Genomic DNA, 20,879 nt, shown 5'->3' on the forward strand with positions numbered 1-20,879 from the left:
GGTTCATCTTTTGAGATTTCAGTGATGGTAAGAAGGAGGTTGAAACAGGTAAATCCCTGGAAGCTCCCAGGCCAGCTGGCATAGGCTTTCTGATGATGGTCTAGGCCAAGAGAGAACTTGTCTCAAATAGTAAAAGATCCCTGAAGTAAAAAACACCCATAGTTGCTCTTTTTCCTCTAGAAGCATGTGTACCTCCCTGCCCACTCACATATACCCCAACGAGTGTATCCTCACAAACATGCATATCCACATGTACTTGAACACCGACATGCATGCAAGAAATAAATGTGTCTTCACTCCAGAACTATTTCATCTAATGATTTTATTTTACTTTTAAGACACTGTCTCCCATTTTCCAGGCTGGCCTCAAACTTCTTATGTAGCAGAGAATGACCTTTAACTTCTGATCCTCCTGCCCCGATCACCTGAGTGCTAGGATTGACAGGCATGTACCATTATACCCAGTTTAAGCAATGTTGGGGATTGAACCCAGAGCATCCTGCATGCTAGGTAAGTACCCTACCAAACTAATTTGCACCCCTAGATCCTGAACCCTCCTTTCTGCAGACTCATTCTACAGAGCTGTTGTGTGCACTAGGAAGCAAGCCCTGGAGGATGCTTCCCTAGGAGCTAAATGCTCTAGTCTTGAAGCCTCATGACTGTTATGGGTATAGGCCATTGTCTGCAGAAACATTTGGCTTCATCACATAAGAGATTCAGAGTGCCAGCCTGCTCTGGCCTGAGAAGCAGAGCCAGGCTTATGTGATTAACAACCGTGACACCGACTGTCCTGGGTACTAGGCTGGCTTGCCACTGACTGCAAGGCTACCTACAGCCCAGTCTCCTTGTCTTTGAAAAGCAGTTAACAGTGTCCCAACTGTAACAGCTTCTCAGGTTCAGCTTGGGGAGTCATAGAACTCTAACACTAGAAGGCAAGCAAGCTGGGAAGGCTAGAACAAGCTAATGCTGGATTTCTTGGTAAGGCCAAGAGAAGAGAGCTAGCATTCAAAGAGAGGATGGCCAAACGGGCCTGGCTGTGACCTCAGCCCACTAATCAGAGATTCGTGTTCAGATCAAATGATCAGCAGAGCAGATAGAAGTTTCGGGTTCCCCTTCCCCTTTGAGTTTCCTTTGTAAAAAAAAAGAAAAACAATGACTTTGGGGTAGAGAGTAGAAAAGTTTCTGAAGTCATCACGAGCATACTTCTGCGGACTTTTGTCCCCCCTCTCCCACTTCCCTTTGGAAATGGTGATACTGGGACTCACCATCCTTTGTCTTGATCCTTACACCTGCCCACCTGGAAACAGTGGGAACATTTCTGAGGCAGGGAAAAGGGAAGACTTCTCCTTTGCCTTGCGTCCCCTTTGTCTCTAGTGTCCCACTAAGAAGCATGGTCTCCTGTCTTGATTGTAAGTGACATGTAAAAATGACCCTGCAGCTATGGAACAAGAGCAGCACACCCGTGTTGCTTGTTTACCTGGGAGCTCCTCTCAAAAGAAGCGGGCAAAACAGACCCTGGGCCCCCTAGGAGTCTGACAGACTGTACCTGAAGATGCCACCGGGTTCTACACTTGGCATGGAGAAGCTACAGAAGCCATCTGACAAGGGCCAGGAAGAATGCGGGACCACAGCAGGTCTCCACTGAGACCTGAGATCCCCTGTTTGCACTCCAGGGGAAACTGAAAAGGTGGAGCCCACGAAGTGACTGCGGGCATGAGAAACCGCTGTATCCAGCTCTCCAGAGAGACAGCGCTGGTGAGCTGGGGCCAGGCCCAAGGCAGCAGGGGTTGCATGGGGGCTGTGTCTGAGGAGTCACAGTTTCTAATCCCTGCCGGGCCATCTGCCTTCCCCAAAGGAGCTCCCTACCAAACCAGAGGGCAATGCCGAAGGCCTGGCGCCCGGAGAAGCAAGCGTCTATTAGCCATTGAGCCCCAGGGTAAGGTAGGGTCACGGTATCTCTTTGGGCAGCACTGGGCTGGACAGACTGGGACTGAAGCTGAGACTCCCTGCCCGTTCGTGGAACTGACAAAGCCACAGGAGCTGGTGTCTCCTTGGGATTGAGTGCAGCCATGGACAGTGCAAGTTCCTAGAACCGAAACAGAGCTATGCTGCTGGGTCCATCCAGGGCCTTCAGATCCTCACCAATTTGGTGTTGCTGATTTGTGAGTAGAACTTTCAACACAGGTGGTTAGGACATAGGGGTGGGCTGACCCCCAGTCCTGCCCTCTGCACGGTTCTTGATAATCATCTGTTCTCATTGGTAGGCCTGTTCTGGACCACAGGTGACTTTCTAGGAAGTCCCATCTTTGCCTCTGGGTAAGAGCTGTTGCTTTCTTCTGCCTATATAGGACAGGAAGGAAGGTCAGAAGTTGGGAAGGAAGCAAAGAACTCTCATGGAACAGATGCAGCCGAATGGACTGTGGTGCTTGCCATGTCCGTTCGGCCTCTCTTCTTTCCTTTCTCTCGGCTCTGGAGTAGCTTCCATTACACCATAGTGGGCGTTTTTCATAAGCAGAGCCACAGGCGGTCTTCGGTTCCACATTCGGGGGGGGGGGGGCGGGGGGGAGGCAGAAAGCAGGTAAGACCCAGGATGCCTTTTCAAACTTTTACCATTCTCCTTGGCAAGCCTGAGGCGGAGGGATTCATCTCGATCCCTCTCATTCCAGATCCGAAGGATCTTGCCAAAGGCGGCAGTCTTCCCGGAAGTTCGTGGGAGCACTGGCGAGGACTTGGTCTCATGTCTGCACACAACAGAAATAAAGAGTCAGGGATGGCAGGCATCTCTCTGGTCACCAGCTGCCTGGCTTCCTGGTGGGGGAGTGAGCTTAAAAGGGCTTTTCTGAAGGTTGGAGGATCAGAATGCAACGGACCCCACCCCCCCAACTTTACAGGGTATATTGACGTACCTCAGGGCAAGTCTGCCCTGTTTGAGAGCAGATTCTAACTGGAGATTTAGATAGAAGTATACATGGCACCTTTGGTGAATTTTGGTTCAGTCGTGGTGGTTCAGTCCTGTAGAGGATACTGTGGGGAAAGAGTGCTGACCTCGCGAAGAACAGGTCGCTGTGAGAGCCCAGCTGTACAGGATACTAGCACTGGCTAAATCTAGCAGCCAGGGCCCATATCAGGTCCCAGGATCTGAGCTAAGACCGTTGATGAAGTAGGAATTCCCGTATATTGGGAAGAGAGCATTACGGAGAATTGGTTGTGGGGTATTTTAGAGGGATGTCCTGCCTTCTGCGGTCAACCTCTTGAGCTCGGGGCGCTACGAGTCCTCCTGGGCTGCGAGCATAAATGTAAGAGGGACCAGTGGGGCTGTTAGTCTCAAGTTCCTAACGGAGTCACCAACGGTCGCATTTAAATAGGCACGCGCACTCAAAAGCCAGGCCTGCCTGACGCTGACGGTGTCGGGCAGGGTGTGGCAGCTTCTGGTGAGGGTAGCACGTGCAGTTTTTATCATTAACCTTCCCAAAACGTTTTTATATCTTTCCGCAGAGCAAAACTGTAGTCCGTAAACTTAGTTATTTTGTGACCATTAAATAAGAGCTAGTTAAAGTTTTTTGTTTTTAGACAGATTTCAAATAAGTAAACAGAGTTTGAGGGGCTTTTTTATATTCCTATTCCCAGAATGGTAATTGGTTGAAACATTTGGAAACACTTACCTTTATACCACTATGAGAAACTCTAGTGTGTTGATATGCAAGTTGCTCCTGTATTCTTCTTATTGTTAATTTGTATTATTAGTATCATCATCATCATCATAATTGTATTATTTTGGTTTTCTGTAAATCTGATACATAAACCAAATATAACTCAGAACTTTTGCAAATAAAAACCAGTGTTCGGTTTTGAGCTAACCAGGTAGGCAATAGATGTGTATTGTTTGGGCTGTGGTGAGGGTACACCAGTGTGAGGGGTACTTTTCTGTGTCTAGATGGCCTTGTAATGTTCACAGCAGGTGACAATTGACAACTGTCACATGTATTTTACTTGGTAGGTCATCTGCCACATTTTGTCCCAGCAAACCCTTTCCTTTAATTCACATTCATTTTTTCTGATTCTCAGAATGCAGGTTTTGGGGTTTTCTTGGTGTGCTCTCCATTATAATCTACACCTACAAGCACAGGTTATGCCGTATTGGGTTCCTAGCCTACCTGGCATTTTGAACCCTTTCTCCATGGGTTGCAGAATTTTGTGAACTTGTTCTCAGTTGGTCCTTTATTCCTTTGAGAAAAAAAAACACAATATTTAATTACTGTGGAAGCTCAAGTCTTGTTCTTCAGCATATTTCTGCTTGCAAACATCAGATAATTGTACCTTACTCGGCAGAAAAATAATTTTCCATAAGAATGTTGGCTACCATGGAGAGAAGATCAGATCAGTAATAAGGGACCAGAAAGTGTCTTCCATTAGGGATTTTTTTTTTGCTAACATAGTCTTGGATTCCCCATAACAGGGAACGCTGGATCAGGACACGAGGGAGGTGCAGCCCAGTGCCAGGTGACCTGAGTCTCTCTGACCATACTGCCCTGATTCGCATGACTCTTATTTACGTTGCTGCTACCTGCAAGGGCAAAGAATGTCAAAGTGGAGATGATGTGTGTAGATAATCATGTCGGCTCCCCAGGACTCCACACCTGCCGGTCTGGATGGTCTTCCTCCACACCTGCCGGTCTGGATGGTCTTCCTCCACACCTGCCGGTCTGGATGGTCTTCCTCCACACCTGCCGGTCTGGATGGTCTCCCTCCACTGGTGCGAATCCTATGTCAGAAGCTGCACACAAAGAAACTCACTGTTACTATACAGTATTTCCCCAAAGTGCAGGGGATAGGCAGGGGAAAATTACAAAGCAGGCTTTACAGCTTATTGCACTCAAAGCTTTCTCCTTACCCAGCACACCTGGTTTGGGGATAAGCTGTTTCCTTATCTGCCAATCTTTTCCTTATTTTCTTTGTGGCTAGACAACCAGCCTATTGTAAAATTCCAAGTTGGTATGTGTGTGTGTGTGAGTGTGTGAGTGCACACGCACGAGTGCTGAGAGTTAAAATTTAAGGAGAGGTGTTTTCTGATAACTCAAGTTCAGCTGAACAGAGGGTAGGCAGGTATCTTGTACAGCCCTGCAATGGTCCGTACTTTGAGAAAAATAGGCAGGAACACAAAAACCAATGTCTATGTCAAGGAGTGCTTTCAGGACGTGTGATGTAACCTGAGAGAGTGGTGGGGGTACGAGGTCTACCTGACTTCCCCCAGTCATGTAATCCAGGAATGCCTCATGGAAATGATCAGCCTCTGGTGTCTAGCCGGATATGATTTTCCAATCAATAAGGATTTCTATTGGCCTGTAATTGGACTATTGATTAATTTATATTCACAATGATAATTTCTACCAAGCTAAAAAGTTCCTTGATTCTAAATGAATGCTTTTCACAAATATTTAGGGATTAAACCTTTTTTTTTTCTTGAGAGATGGAAACAAATGATAGCCTGGCCTTTACTGTGCAAAATTAACAGCAGTTAATCTGCATTTAGACAAATTTGGGGCGGGCTCTAAGTGCTAGAATTTGTTGATTAACTTTTTGTTCCTGCAGCTAATTGGCATTTTAGACAACAAAGATCCATTCCAATGACTGTTTTCTGAGAACAGTGGCCACATCAGGGCGTCTATTGTTTCCTGGAAGCCACAGCTGTGCTGCCTCCAGGATTAATGAGTGGGCTCAAAGGTCCCCAGAAAGGCCCTGGTGTGCTAACTGGGAAATACCTTCTCTCTGCTGGTGAACTTTAGGGCTGGTGGTCCTCATGTACCTTTACACTTGTGCTCTGAACTGCTGCAGTCCCCAGATTCAACGAGTTTGGGAATGTTTTTATACCACATAAACTGAAGAAATTGAGTGTTCTGCTCAAACAAAGGTTTGAAATTCTCAGTCCTGCGGGGTGGCAGGGAGTGGAGGATCACAAAGCAGAGAGGTAACCCTAGGGTTGAAACCACCCACTGACTTATGTCCAGTTACCTTCAGATGACAGGCCTGCTCCTTACCACCGAGGACACGATCCTTGACTGTTGTGTCCTTTGTAGTCTGAACATCTAATAGGCACCGACGACAGACCAAAGTGCAATTCCACTCAAGTCCAACTTCATGAGATCATTGAGTTTATTAGATTGTAATACAGAGCATGGGTGAGGGATCACACACAGGAGCCGGGGTGAACCCAAATAGCTGTATCACCACAAAGTCCCACTCTATCATGGTTAATGACATAATGGAAGCCACATCATGGATACCCCCACTTTCAGATAACTTTCCACTTTGTGTTTATTCTATAATTTCCTAAAACCACTTGTACTTGTGGGGAGGAGGATATCCATCAGTGGTACCTGGCCCTCCCTTCTTCTGCCCTCTAAGGGATGCGGCTCACTCCATTACCATTGCCACCCACCTGGCTGCCATTGTACTGTTCTAATTGTCATAGCCATTGGGGCAATGCCCAAGATGCCATCAGGCTATGTCTGGAGAAAATACCTACAAACAATTCATGGCAGTTTCTCATTTAAAGGATGTGGTGGAAAAGAGGTCTATTGTTTGAGACTGAGCTACTTGGATGGCATACAGTGAAAACAAACATGATAAATTTAAGTCAGATCTCTTATTAATTGCCTATGTCATGTATTTGGTCACAGTAATGACAAAAATAAGGGACCTTGAATGTGGTGATTTTTCCCCACAATAGTTCAGTCTCAAACAGTAGGTCCCATCATGAGATATCTCAAGCAATACAATGGGTCATTTCCTCAACAGTAACCTGCCAAGGGAGAGTGACTTTCAGACCAAATCCCAGCACTAGCTAAGAGCTTGCAAGAGCTGTGACTGTTTCCCATGGCCAGGACTGCTGACCAGTTTTCCACGAGGATTCATTCTGTTTTGCCAGCCCTTTGGGTCCCCACTCACCTTTCTTGATTTTTCTATTCGTCCTTTCAGTGTATTGCTTGTCTTTTACTTCCCGATTCTTTTCACTTGCAGAGTCCCAGAAAGGGTCCTGGATGTCCGTAAATAATGTTTTGAAGGGAAAACAGTACGCCTTATTGTCTTAGTTTCATTTTCTCTTCCTGTGATAAAATACCTTGACAAAAACAGCTTAGGGGAGAGAGCTGGGGACTGGGAGGCAGACAAGGGGCGAAGGGGACTCTGAGGAGATTAGTCAGTTTTTAATTTAAGAAGTTAATATGACTGCCTGCCTGATTCTTTTCCCTCCCCAAGATAAAATTTGGTAGGCTCTCCTCCCATTACTGGGGGGAAATGTTTGGAAGGACTTTCAACCTTATTCTGCCGCCATGGAGGTTCTTGTGGCAGATACCAGTCAGGTTCCCTTTCTTTGTATGGATTAGGCAGTTGCCCACAATCATCATAACCAGACAATTCTAGGGAAGAAAGGGAACCCATACAAACTCCAAACACACGGAAGTTTTTATTTTTCTAGACAAACCTGGATTCCAGCTCTGGGTCTCTCTTCCATCTGAGGAGTCCGTTTCTGTGTGTTTTACAGGGAGAGCACAGGCCCCTGCTTCTGCTTCCAGTAAAACCTGGCAGAATATGAGACCCTGGTTTTCCCTGTCTTTTTAGTTCTTTAAATCAGAAGGAGAAAGATGCCATTACTGCAACCCTAGATAACCTCACCATGGTGCCATCAAAATGATTTATTTTGTCTGACAGTTAAAGGGAGTGGTCTACCATGGCAAGGAAGTCAAAGCATCAAGAGTTTAAAGCGCCTGGTCACATTGCACCCACTGTCAAGAAGCAGAGAGAATTGGAGGTGAGGCTTGTACTCACCTGTCTACTTATCATCGAGTCCAGGATCTGGGCCCAGGGAATGTGGCTGTTCACAGTGAACAGGTCTTCCCATGGGCCTGTCCACTGGCCTGTTAAACAGCTAATTATGGAGCTCATCAAGTTGACAATTGAGATCGACCATCACACTCATAAAACACAATGTAGCAAAAATTGATTTATCATCTTGTGTGGAAATTAATGTCTGAGCTGGAAGGCATCTTTGGGTTTTACTATTTGCTTCTGCCCTTAACTTTTACGAAAATTCATGGATGTGGTTGAATTTTGAAGAAATCCTAGCTTTTCCAGGGATGTCATTGGAAAAGGAGGTGTGTCTGTTTTAGTAGACTTTTCAGGTAATTATGGTTATTCTTTGTTTTTATACCAAAATTTTAAAAAAAGATAATTTTCATAGATGAATTGCAATGTGAATTTTGAATTCACCAGTCTTTAAATCAGGATCATACTGTTGCTCTGATTTGAGCTAAGGAATCAGTGGTGATCCAGGATTTCTTCCCTGGGGAGACTCAAGAAACATCTACTTTATTACAAAGTCCAAAAGGCAACCGATGGTTGAGCCCACCAAAGTTCAGCATTGGGAGCCAATGAGTTTATTGGACTTATTTACAGAGCATGGGTGTGGGGGCTGTTTACAGGCTCACATGTTACCCCACGGCAGCCACACCGCAGTTTTCACAGAACATGGAAGATGGCTTCGTTGTAGCCTAGCTGCATAGATGGAGCATCATGTCAACTAACCTCCCAGGCCTGTGTACTCTAGACCCTCCTGGGAAGAGGTACAGCAAAGCTGTACACAAACGGCTGAGAGGAGTTGCTGGGTTCCCAAGCAAGGATCCCACCAATGCCCCCGACACCCTCCTTCTCTGAGGGAATGTCAGCAGCCACCTAGTCTGATCCTGATGGCCTCTTGAGACAGGTCAGGATGGGGGCTGCTTTCTCTAGAGGCCAAGTTCTTCAGTCGGCGGTCTTATCCTCTACCACTTTTGACCAGCAGTCACGTGTCCACACAGTGGAAAAGCCTGTAACATCTTAAGATGACTATGAAAATGGACTTTTCCTTGAAACCTTCTCAAGAGTGCCCAGGGGTACAATGGAGTCTGTGGATTTCACTTTAAGGACAATGTTCTAAAAAAACCCAATTTATCAGTGTTTACAGGATGGAGAGCTCTCCCCCTGGATTTAGAAAATCAGTCAGAATTCACTCTTGTGTCCACAGGAAAAATTACTCAGAATTCTCAGTACCCAATTTGTTAGGAAACGTCGAGGATGCTCTTGATTTATAACTCAGGGATGGCCAGTGAGTTTCCATAGTTCTTCTAGTGCACCTGTCTCCTAATTTACATGAATCTCAGTTTCTTGAAAGTTAGCAGCAATTAAAAAACACTTAGAACAAAATTAATTTTCTCATAAGAATTAAAAGAGAAGAAGGATGCATTTTAGTGAGTTAAACCCAAACTAAGTAATGTCCTTGCCACAATGCGTGAGTATTTCCAGGAAACATTTCAAGCCGAGTGGAAAACTTTGCGGAAGCATTTATTCACAAAGGAAGCAAGCACAGGAGTCATGAGATTGAAATCATGCAACTGGGGATCCCAACCTCAGCATCATTCATTCTGCTCTCCATCTTTGTTAAGGGAATGCTTACAGACCAAATTTCTCTCGTACTCAATGATAGTGCGATTTAGTATGTTATCCTGTCTCAGTTGTATTTGCCTGCACTCTCTATGTCTAAGGGAGAGATATTGGGTATATTGTCATTGAATATTATTTTAAGATGTGTTACATTTGCTTATGCTGTGAAATATTTGTTAATGATGCAAAGATGTGTTGTATTCTTTTCTGTTGCATTTGTTTAACTCTGAAGCTGTGTTACTTTGCTGGCCTAAAACACCTGACTGGTCTAATAAAAAGCTTAAGGCCAGTAGCTTGGCAGGAAAGAATAGGTGGGGCTAGCAGGCAAAAAGAGTAAACGAGAGGAGAGATCTAGGAATAAAAAAAGAAGGCGACGAGGATGTCATGGGCCGGCCATCCAGCTACACAGCCAGTCGTCGAGTAGGAAGTAAAGAAAGGTACATGGAATATAGAAAGGTAAAATCTAAAGGCAGAAGGTAGATGGCATAATTGAAGTTAAGAAAAGCTGACTAGAAATAAGCCAAACTAAGACCGGGCTTTGATAAGAAATAATAAGCCTCCTTATGTGTGATTTACTTGGGAGCTGGGTGGCGGGTACCCCAAAAGAGCCAAAGAGACAAAAGAGTAAAGAGTACAAGTATATGTTCATATCCAAGTACAGTATACGCCCTTCATTTGGAAATTAAATATGTGAGGGGCAGGCCCGCACTGAGATGATACTGAGACTCCATCGTGGGACCAAGCAAACCTTTCAAAGACTCTTCTCCAGTGACTAGTGGGCCTTACCACCTCAAGTTCCCAGAAAGCATGGAAATAGTGCCATCATCTGGGTGTCAGGCATGCCGCACATGGGCCTGTGAAGTAGTACAATATTCAAATCTTAACAGCAGCTGAAAATCTTAGATCGGGGCTCTATAGGTTGGGCCTTGGCAAGGATACCCCTCCTCCCGCCTATATCACAGCTTGTTCTGTGGCATCATGGTAGGTTCTTGTCCTAGTTAGGGTTCTGCTGTTGCAACAAAACACCATGACTTAAGGTAACTTGAGGAGGAGAGAGTTTATTTCATCTTACAGCTTGTCGTCATCATTGACGGAAGTCAGGACAGGAACTCAAGGCAGGAACCTGGAGGCAGGAGCTGATGCTGAGAAGAAGCTGAGGGAAGAGTGCTGCTTACTGGCTTGCCTCCCATAGCTTGCTAGACTGCTTTCTAATAGCACTCAGGACCCCCAGACCAGGGAAGACATCACTCATAGTGATCTGAGCCCTATAACATCAATCATAAATCAAGAAAATACCCCCATAGGCTCACCCACTGGCTGATGTGTGATTGCATTTTCTCAACTAAGGTACCCCCTTCAAATGTAAGGTTAGCCAACACAGAGATCACAGGGCAAGAAGGTCAAGAGCCTTAGGTCAAGAAACCTCTCTTTTCTCTTGTTCTTTCTTTAATTAATTAATTAATTTATTTATTAAAGATTTCTGCCTCTTCCCCACCATCGCCTCCCATTTCCCTCCCCCTCCCCCAATCAAGTCCCCCTCCCTCGTCAGCCCTAAGAGCAATCAGGGTTCCCTGCCCTGTGGGAAGTCCAAGGACCACCCACCTCCATCCAGGTCTAGTAAGGCCTCTTGTTCTTTCATAGCAAGCCACTTTTGTGTTAATTTTTTCTGAGTGGGTGGCCCAGTTGTTTTCTACAAGGCTCATCCTACTCAAAATTTATCACCTCATACAACTCCACGCTGGGGACCAAGCTCTCAAACCAGAGCAGGCCTGCTGTTAGAACTCTGTACAGACCCTGACAACACTTTCTCAGCAATGCTTTCCTCTGCCTCCCATCTCCAAGCCGTCTAGACTTTCCACTAGCCGGGTGTGTGTGGGGGGGGACTCTTTACATTATCGTGGAGAGCCTGTATATGCACAAACAAGAATACACTGTGTAGTTAAAGAACATATGCGCATGCACACACACAGTCACACACACATTCACACACAATTAAAAATGTATTGAGGGCTTGATGATTTATTTTCGATAACTTCACATACATAAGTTGCTTGGAAGGTGTATTCTCCTGGGATTGATTGAGGCTCTCTCTTATTGCTCTTCGGTGTCTCTCCTCCAGGGCAGCTGATTACTCCACTGTAATAAACCTTGGTGACAGAATGCCTCTGGTGGTGTGCATGTCACCTCTGAAAGCCAAAGTTACTTTTTGGTGTCTTGAATATAATTTTGTTAGTTACAACAAATTGCTAAGTGTAGACATCTGCAAGGCTACTATGACTCTCCAGGCAGGGGGTTGCTAGGCAACAGGGAAGCTGGTGGGCTGAAGGTTCAGACCTCAGGAGAGCCTATCTCTTTAGGTTTCTGGGTCCTGAGTCTTTTCTTCACTGTTTCTCAGGGCTCATGCCACTTCAGACTGAAATGTCCACTTCTCTGCACTATATATCTTGTTACACGTCACTCGAATGAACATAGATTATCTAACTATGTTATCAATTTAACTTAGAGTTGCATACACCTCAAAGCATACTGCATGCTATTTTTTTTCTTTGGCAATTGCACACATTTATATCATGGATTTTGGTCATCTCATTCCCTCATTCCTTTCTCCCAACCTCTTCCCATTCCTGATAAAACATTAACAGCAAGTTCTCTGGATACTTTTATGTATTATTATTCATTCATTCATTATTATTTTTTTTATTCTTTTTTAATTAATATTTCCACCTGCTCCCCGTTTCCCATTTCCCTCCCCTCCTCCCAAATATTGCCCCCTCCCCCCATTCCCCTCCCCCTATCCCCACTCCTCTTCTCCACCCCCCACACCATTCCCCCTCCCTCTCGATACTGAAGAGCAGTCCAAATTCTCTGCCCTGTGGGAAGACGAAGGTCTTCTATCTACGTCCAGGAAGGTGAGCATCTAAACAGGCTAAGCTCCCACAAAGACAGTTCATGTATTAGGATCGAAACCTAGTGCCATTGTCCTTGGCTTCTCATCAGCTTTCATTGTCCGCCATGCTCAGAGAGTCCAGTTTCAACCCATGCTTATTCAGTCCCAGACGAGCTGGCCTTGGTGGGCTCCCAAAAAATCAGATTCACTGTCACAGTGGGTGGGTGCATTCCTCGTGGTCCTGATTTCCTTGCTCGTGTTCTCCCTCCTTCTGCTCCTCATTTGGACCTTAAGAGCTCAGACCGTTGCTCCAAATTGAGTCTTTGTCTCTACCTCGCTCCATCGCCAGATGAAGGTTCTAAGGTGATATGTAAGATATTCATCAGTGTAGGATAGGGTCATTTCAGGTTCCCTCTCCTCAGTTGCCCAAGGTACCAGCTGGGGACATCTCCCTGGACACCTACGAACCCCTCTAGAGTCAAGTCTCTTGCCAACCCTAAGATGGCTCCCTTAGTTAGGATATATACTTCGCTGCTCCCGTATCCACCCTTCCTATATCCCAACCATCCCAATCCCCCGAGCTCCTCCCATCCTCCCCTTCTCATGTTTCTCATCCCATTTCCCCTTTGCCCCATGCCACCTCACCCGCAAGTTCCCAGTTTTTGCCCTGCAATCTTGTCTACTTCCCCTCTCCAGGCGGATGACTATACGATTTTCTTTGGGTTTACTTTCTTATTTAGCTTCTCTAGGATCACAAATTATATGCTCAATGTCCTTTATTTATGGCTAGAAACCGATTATGAGTGAGTACATCCCATGTTCCTCTTTTTGGGTCTGGGATACCTCACTCAGGATAGTGTTTTCTATTTCCATCCATTTGCACGCAAAATTCGAGAAGTCATTGTTTTTTACCGCTGAGTAGTACTCTAATATGTATATATTCCACACTTTCTTCATCCATTCCTCCATTGAAGGGCATCTAGGTTGTTTCCAGGTTTTGGCTATTACAAACAATGCTGCTATGAACATAGTTGAACAGATACTTTTGTCATATGATAGGGCATCTCTTGGGTATATTCCCAAGAGTGGTATTACTGGATCTTGGGGTAGGTTGATCCCAAATTTCCTGAGAAATCGCCACACTGATTTCCAAAGTGGTTGCACAAGTTTGCATTCCCACCAGCAATGAATGAGTGTGCCCCTTTCTCCACAACCTCTCCAGCAAAGGCTATCATTGGTGTTTTTGATTTTAGCCATTCTGACAGGTGTAAGATGGTATCTCAAAGTTGTTTTAATTTGCATTTCCCTTATTGCTAAAGAGGTTGAGCATGACCTTAAGTGTCTTTTGGCCATTTGAATTTCTTCTGTTGAGAATTCTCTGTTCAGTTCAGTGCCCCATTTTTTTATTGGGTTAATTAGCATTTTAAAGTCTAGTTTCTTGAGTTCTTTATATATTTTGGAGATCAGACCTTTGTCTGTTGCAGGGTTGGTGAAGATCTTCTCCCAGTCAGTGGGTTGCCTTTTTGTCTTAGTGACAGTGTCCTTTGCTTTACAGAAGCTACTCAGTTTCAGGAGGTACCGTTTATTCAATGTTGTCCTTAATGTCTGTGCTGCTGGGGATAAACGTAGGAAGTGATCTCCTGTACCCATATGTTGTAGAGTACTTCCCACTTTTTCTTCTATCAGGTTCAGTGTGTTCATACTAATATTGAGGTCTTTAATCCATTTGGAATTGAGTTTTGTGCATGGTGAAAGATATGGATCTATTTTCATTCTTCTACAGGTTGACAACCAGTTCTGCCAGCACCATTTGTTGAAGATGCTCTCTTTTTTCCATTGAATACTTTTAGCTCCTTTATCAAAAATTAGGTGTTCATATGTTTGTGGGTTAAAATCATTCATTATTATTATAAATATTATAATTATGGAGTTTAGTTGGGCTTGCCTGTGTGAGCATGGGTGGAAGGCTATTTACTGGAATATGGCCAGATTACCAGTGGATGCACCGAGGGAAATACCTCTTTCTTTGCCAGCAACCATTTCCTGTCTTTAGTCCCTCAGAAGGAGTGGAGCCTCATGAGACCCTCACCCGTCTACAATGCAATGCTGATGGACTGATTTTCTCCGGGTCACATGCAGGTCACCATCGTTGCTGTGAGTTCATGAGCAAAACAGACATGGCATGTCTAGAAGACATGATTCATATACACACAGTGAATTGTACTTTACAGTTAAAGTAGTTAACATTATATTCATCTCTTCACATAGTTACTGCTACCATGGGAAGAACTCTAAAACTTGTAGTTAACACATAGCATTGGTTGTAGCCTTAGTGCTGTAGGTTTGGCCTCTTTCAGCCTTCGGAACTTTAATTTTAAGCCTTTTGACTGACTGGAACCCATTTTCCCCCATATTTTAACCTTTGTCACCACCAAAACTCTACTCACTGAATTCTCCTTCTTTTAAATATCAAATGTGAGAGAAATCATGGAGATGAAGGGTCTTAATTCTGTGTTTGATTTGTTTTGCTTAATATGTATCTACCAACTTTATTCACGTTGACGCAAATAGTTAATTTTTGTATTTTTAAAGTTTTTCCTTATGTGTGTGTGTGTGAATATATACCACATGTGTACAGGTACCTGTGGAAGCCAGAGGAGGGCACTGGAACCCCTGAAGCTGAAATTGTATAGACCATTGTGAACTTACTGATGCAGATGCTAAGAACTTAGTCCTTTGGAAAAGCAACAGGTGCTCTTACAACTGAATCATCACCTCTCTACCATCCTAATTTCCTTCTGATTTCTATTTTTCTAACACATTTGCAGAGTTATATTTATCACACACACATGCACACACACACATGCACACACACATGCACACACACACATGCTGTGGGACAATGATCTTGTACCCTGTAAAGATTTGTCAGTTGTACTGCTTTAATAAAATGCTATTAGCCAGAAGCCAGACAGGAAGTTTAGACAGAGCCACCAGAACAGGAGAATTCTGGCAAGAGGAAAGGCTGAGTCTGCAGTCATAATCCAGATGCAGAGGAAGCAAGATGAGAATGCCTCATTAATAAAAGGTACCACTCCACGTGGCTAACATAGAGAAGGATTATGGGTTAATGTAAGATGTAAGAGTTAATAAGAAGCCTGAGCTAATAGCCCAACCAATTTATAATTAATATAGACCTCTGTGTGTTTCTTTGGGACTGAACAGCTGTGGGACTGGGCTGGAAAGAAACCTCCAAAAACAACAACAACAACAACAACAACAACAACAACAACAACACACACACACAGACCATGCTTTCTTGGATTTTCCAGAGTGATATTAGGACATGGAGAATAGAAAAAACAAAATTCCAATTCTCTCTGTTCCTGCTTTCATGTAGAATTGCTGCAAAGGTAGTCCTCAAATTATCCAGCTAGGACAGTAAGTCTCAATAGGGTGCTGCCCGCCCCCCCCATGTGTTTGGAAAAGTGTTGGTTAAAGGCTGTTTATTTTATGCCATTTTCTACTTTCTTGTCCCAGATGTTGAACTTGCAATGTTCGTTGTCTCAGAAGAGTTCTACAAAGGACTTCTAAACCTGTCTTTTGTAAGGTTTGTGGTCTGCCTTTGTTGTGAGACCTGCTTTGTTCCTACACAATTGCTGTAATCCCAGAATGTGTCACAAGTCACACCCTGGAGGCTTTCTACTTCCTGCTCCCTAGCAGGTGTGAAGCAGTTGAAGTTGAAACTTTGATCTCAAATGTGTGGTGCCTTTGAGTTACTTAGTGTTAGAGCAGTACCATATTTTAAAAAGGAATTTATTTTTATTTTTAAATTTTGTTTATATGTGAGGGTCTATACACACATGATCATAGTCCCTGTAGAGGCAAGAAAGAGGGTGTCCGGCCCCTTGTAGGTGGAGTTAGAGTTGGTTGTGAGGTGCTGGTTGTGGTTGCTTCCTACTGAACTCTGGAGAGGCATCAAGTGTCCGCAATCACTGAACTTCAACTTCCCGGTACCACATTTTCTAAAGAACAACCATACAACAATGTGAAGGCAGCTCCAGGCTATGTTCTATCTTCTGTAGAGCACACGTCCTCAGAAGAGCTCCCAATGCTGCCTTTGCTCTTTTTAGATTTCTTGGAGTTGGTGCTGCAGGGGCTTCCTGTTACCATTCCCCTCTGTGACTAGGTCTGTCTTCTTTCTCTTGTGCCCCCTTCTTTACTTTAGCATGACCCCATCTTTCTTAACATTTGATTCTTCATTCCTCTTCCCGAGGCTTTGTTCATTCTGAATCCAAAGAGATAGGCGATCATTTCCTTTCTTGGAACACAGGAGTTGACTTGGCAGTAATAGACTCATCCGTGGTGGGCTGAGATGAGGAAGTTTGAGATTATGCTTGCATGGTGAATCTTATTTAGCCTGCTGCACAGATATTGCTTTGGCAGAAAAACTTGTCCAATAGAGGGAACTGAGCAAGAGCCTGATTAGTTTTGGCTTTTCCAAAGGTATCAAGATACTGAAGAAGTTACATCAGCTTCTGCATCTGTAAAATCTGTTTTAAGTGAAGTTGAAAGAGTTTAAACTCTCAGTAAATGGGACTACTGTATTTCTGGCCACCACTTTCTCTTTCCAGAACTGAACAGTTGGTTCAGTTGTTGGGAAATGTGGGCAGTGATGAGGTATCATATTGGCTTTGTTGGTCAACTCAACAGATCTTAGAACCACCTGGGAAGAGTATCAACGAGGTAATATTTACATAGGGTTATCCTGGGAGCCAATTGTCTCAATGACATTAATTGACATAGCGTCTCCCACTGCAGGGGGCACTATTCCCTAGGCAGGCAGTTCTGCACTGGCTGAGAATGGAGAAATTAGACTGAACATAAGCAGGCAGCCCAGCATGCATGTACTTCTTTCTCTCTGCTCTGGGTTGTAGATGTGAAGTGACTAGTGGTTTGAAGCATTTGCCTTGTTTTCCCAGCATAGATTGATCCTGGAATTTTAAGTTGGTTTTTGCTTGATTATCCCCAAAATAGAAGTAACACTAGAACACGGAACTCTGAGAAGTGTATACGGCTGTGCCTTTTCTTTTCCCTTCCCAGTGACTATGTCTGGGCCGCATGCCTTGTAAATCCACTTCCTCAGGATACGCTTCTTCTGAGATCCTGCATCTCAGTCACTCACTGTGGACATGCTCCTCCCTCTGAGCTCATCCTCAGCATATAATTAGAATATCTCTGGAGCTAGTGCTCAGAGCACCTTGCTGAACATTCAGGAGGATGTGAGTTTGAATTTCCAGCACCCAGATTTTAGTAAAACGCTGGGAGGGACTCTAGTGCAACAGCACTGTGTGCGTGGCTGCAGGGCAGCAGTGCTGTGCTGTGTTCGTGGTTATGGAGACAGGGGGGACTGCTTAGTCTTGCCAGCTGCTAGCCTGGCTCCAAGTTCAGGAGAACCTGTCTTGGGAATCAAGTAGAAAATGATAGATCAGGACAACCAATGTTCTCCTCTGGCCTTTGCATGCACTCATGGGTGCACGCAGTCTCACACTTGGACACACACAGAGAGATTTGTTTCATGCATACATTTATGATGCATGAATCATGAACCCAGCTGGGTTAACTGAAGACACTAGGAAGTTTTTATTAAGTAGGGAATAAAAAGTAATTTGGTGCAAAGTACTTTTCTCCCCTTGCCAATATTTCTCAGCTTTTGTCAGCTCCACTGAGCAAATAATATGTCCAGGCTCAGCCTAGAGCCCACTGATGGCTCCACACGGTGCCTCTGATGGTTCCCATGCCGGGAGTGAATAATTTACAATACAAATGCCCTTTCTCCCCCAAAACATCCATGAATGTCTTGCTACTATATTGTAATGTATGTGAGATACCCATAATGCATAGAGAAGGTGGTTGGTACATGTCAATAAATACTTAGTTAGCATGTGGCATTTTTATCTTGCAGATCATTTTTTCAAATGCCATCTACTAACTTTCAGAATAAATTCTCTTCATCTCAGTATCTACCTGGAGTCAATCCATAGATTTCTTTGCAAATTCCAGCCTTCACTGTCTACACAAAACTTCTTTTTCAAAGATTTTATTTTCATTTAAAAATCATGAGTATTTATGTGCCTCTACATGGTGGCATGGGCACATGTATGCAGTTGCCTGTAGAGGCCAGATAAAGATGTTAAATATCCTGCAGCTAAAGTTATAGGTGGTTGTTGTTGTGGGGAAGATTGCTCAGACATAGGTCTAAGCCTATATAGAAAGTCTTTATTAGCCGACAGGTAAGTCTACTGGGTGTTTCAGACCCCAGTGCAATCCAGAGCCTTTTTCAGGGTAATTTTTTTATTAAATAATCAATTAATATTTTTTCTCAGCCAAATCACTGTTTTTCCTCCCCTCTTCTCTTCTTCCTCCTACCTCCATCCATTTCCTCTGCTTTCAGAAAAGTACAGGCCTTCTATGTTTATCAACCAGCCATGACATATCAAGTTGCAATAAGACTAGGCACCTCCTCTCCTATTAAGGCTGGACAGAGCAATCTAACAGGAGGAAAGGGTCCCAAAAGTAGGCAACAGAATCAATACAGGCTCTACTCCCTCTGCCAGGAATCCCACAAGGAGAACAAGCTACACAACTGCAAACATGTGCCAAGGGCCCAGGTCAGTTGACTCTGTGTGTTTTCTCCTAGTGTCCTTGGCCCTCTGGCTCCCACAATCCTTCCTCCTATTCTTCCACAGAACTTCCTGAGGTTCACCTAATGTTTGGCTGTGGATCTCTGCATCTATTTCCATCAGTTTCTGGATGTAACCTCTCTGATGATATTTGGACTCGGCAATAATTTATGAGTATAGCAGAATATCATTAGCAATCATTTCACTGACTTTTTTTTCTCTTGCCAGTCATGTTTGGTTCTATCCTGCATCTCTGGGCTGTTCAGTCTTTGGGGCATGACTCTCCATGCATTGCCATGGGTGGGCTCCCCTTCATTGTCAGGGTCTAAAGCTGAACCAGTCATTGGTTGGCCACTATCATGATTTCTGTGCCCCCTTTGCCCCAGCATATTTTGTAAGTTAGAGACTGTGACTGGGTTGGGGTCCCAGTTCTCCCACTGGAAGTCTTGCCTGCTTACAGGCGACAGCCAGTCCTGGCTCTCTATCTCCCATTGCTAGGAGTCTTAGCTAGGGTTACTGTCATCGATTCCTGGGAGTTTCCATTTCTGTAGGGTTTAGCTCATCCCAGAGATGAGCGCGATTCCAGTTTTCTTCCCCAGTACTCTCTTCCCCCATCTCCCCTGATATGATCTCTCCTGTTTCCGTGCCCATTCCTACCCAGATCTCTCCTCCTGTTCACCTGTGATGTATAATCTATTTCTCCTGAACAGTGAGATTCATGTGTCTCCCTTTGAGCCCTTCTTCTTACTTAGCTTCTTTGGGTTTGTGGATTGTAGCATGGTTATCCTTTACTTCACAGATAATATCTATCTCTAAGTGAGTACACACCATGTTTGTCTTCTGGGTCTGGTTTCCTCACTCAGGATGAGCTTTTCTAGTTCCATCCATTTGCCAGCAAATTTTATGATGTCATTGTTTTTACCAGATGAGTAATATTCTGCTGTGTATTTTCTTAATCCATTCTTTGGTCAAGGAGCATTTACGTTGTTTCCAGGTTCTGGCTATGACAAATAAAGCTAGTTGAGCAAGTGTCCTTGTGGTAGGATGGGCATATGCTCACAAGTGGTATGCTGTGTCTTGATGTAGATCTAGTCCCAATTTTCTGAGATGCTGCCATTTTGATTTCCAAAGTAAAAGTCTGCAATCCCACCAGCAATGGAGGAGTGTTCCCCTTGCTCCACATCCCCATCTTTTTCTCAATTTCTTTAAGAGATTTTTTTTTTCATTTCCTCTTTAAGGACCTCTATTATCTTAACAAATTTGGTTTTAAGGTTGCTTTTTTGTGCTATTGATGTGTTGGATTGTTCAGGTCTTACTGTCCTAGGATAGCTGGGTTTTGGTGGTACTATGCTGCCCTTTCTATTGTTGATTGTGTTCTTACACAGGCATTTAGGCATCTAGATTTGGCATGACTATAGGTCTAGGTATTGGTTCTTAAGTTGATTTTGTTGCATGAGTGTTTTTTTTTTTCTTATTTTCTGTCTCTTATCTGGTCTTCTGGCCTAAGTTGACAGGGGAGTCTAGTGACTAGGGAGTCTTCAGTTCCAGTAGGGTGTCTTCAGTGGGGAATTTTTCACCCTGCGAGACCTCTGGGGTTTTAGGGGCCAATGTTACCTCTCTGGTTCCAAATATCTATGTGACCTCTGGGGTTCCTGGTACCTGCTTGGTCTCTGGGATTCTTAGTACAGCATGGCTTCCCTTACAGCAGAAGTTTATTACTGAGGTTGTCAGCTGGGATACGGAGCTCAGTGGAGGGTGCAGTTAAAGGCTGTAGGCTAGTTTTAGGGAGTATTAGCACAATGTTTTACCTTGGGTCTCTGGTATTGGCCTGGTCT

This window comes from Chionomys nivalis, chromosome 5 (assembly GCF_950005125.1).
Source record: "Chionomys nivalis chromosome 5, mChiNiv1.1, whole genome shotgun sequence".
Taxonomy (NCBI): domain Eukaryota; kingdom Metazoa; phylum Chordata; class Mammalia; order Rodentia; family Cricetidae; genus Chionomys; species Chionomys nivalis.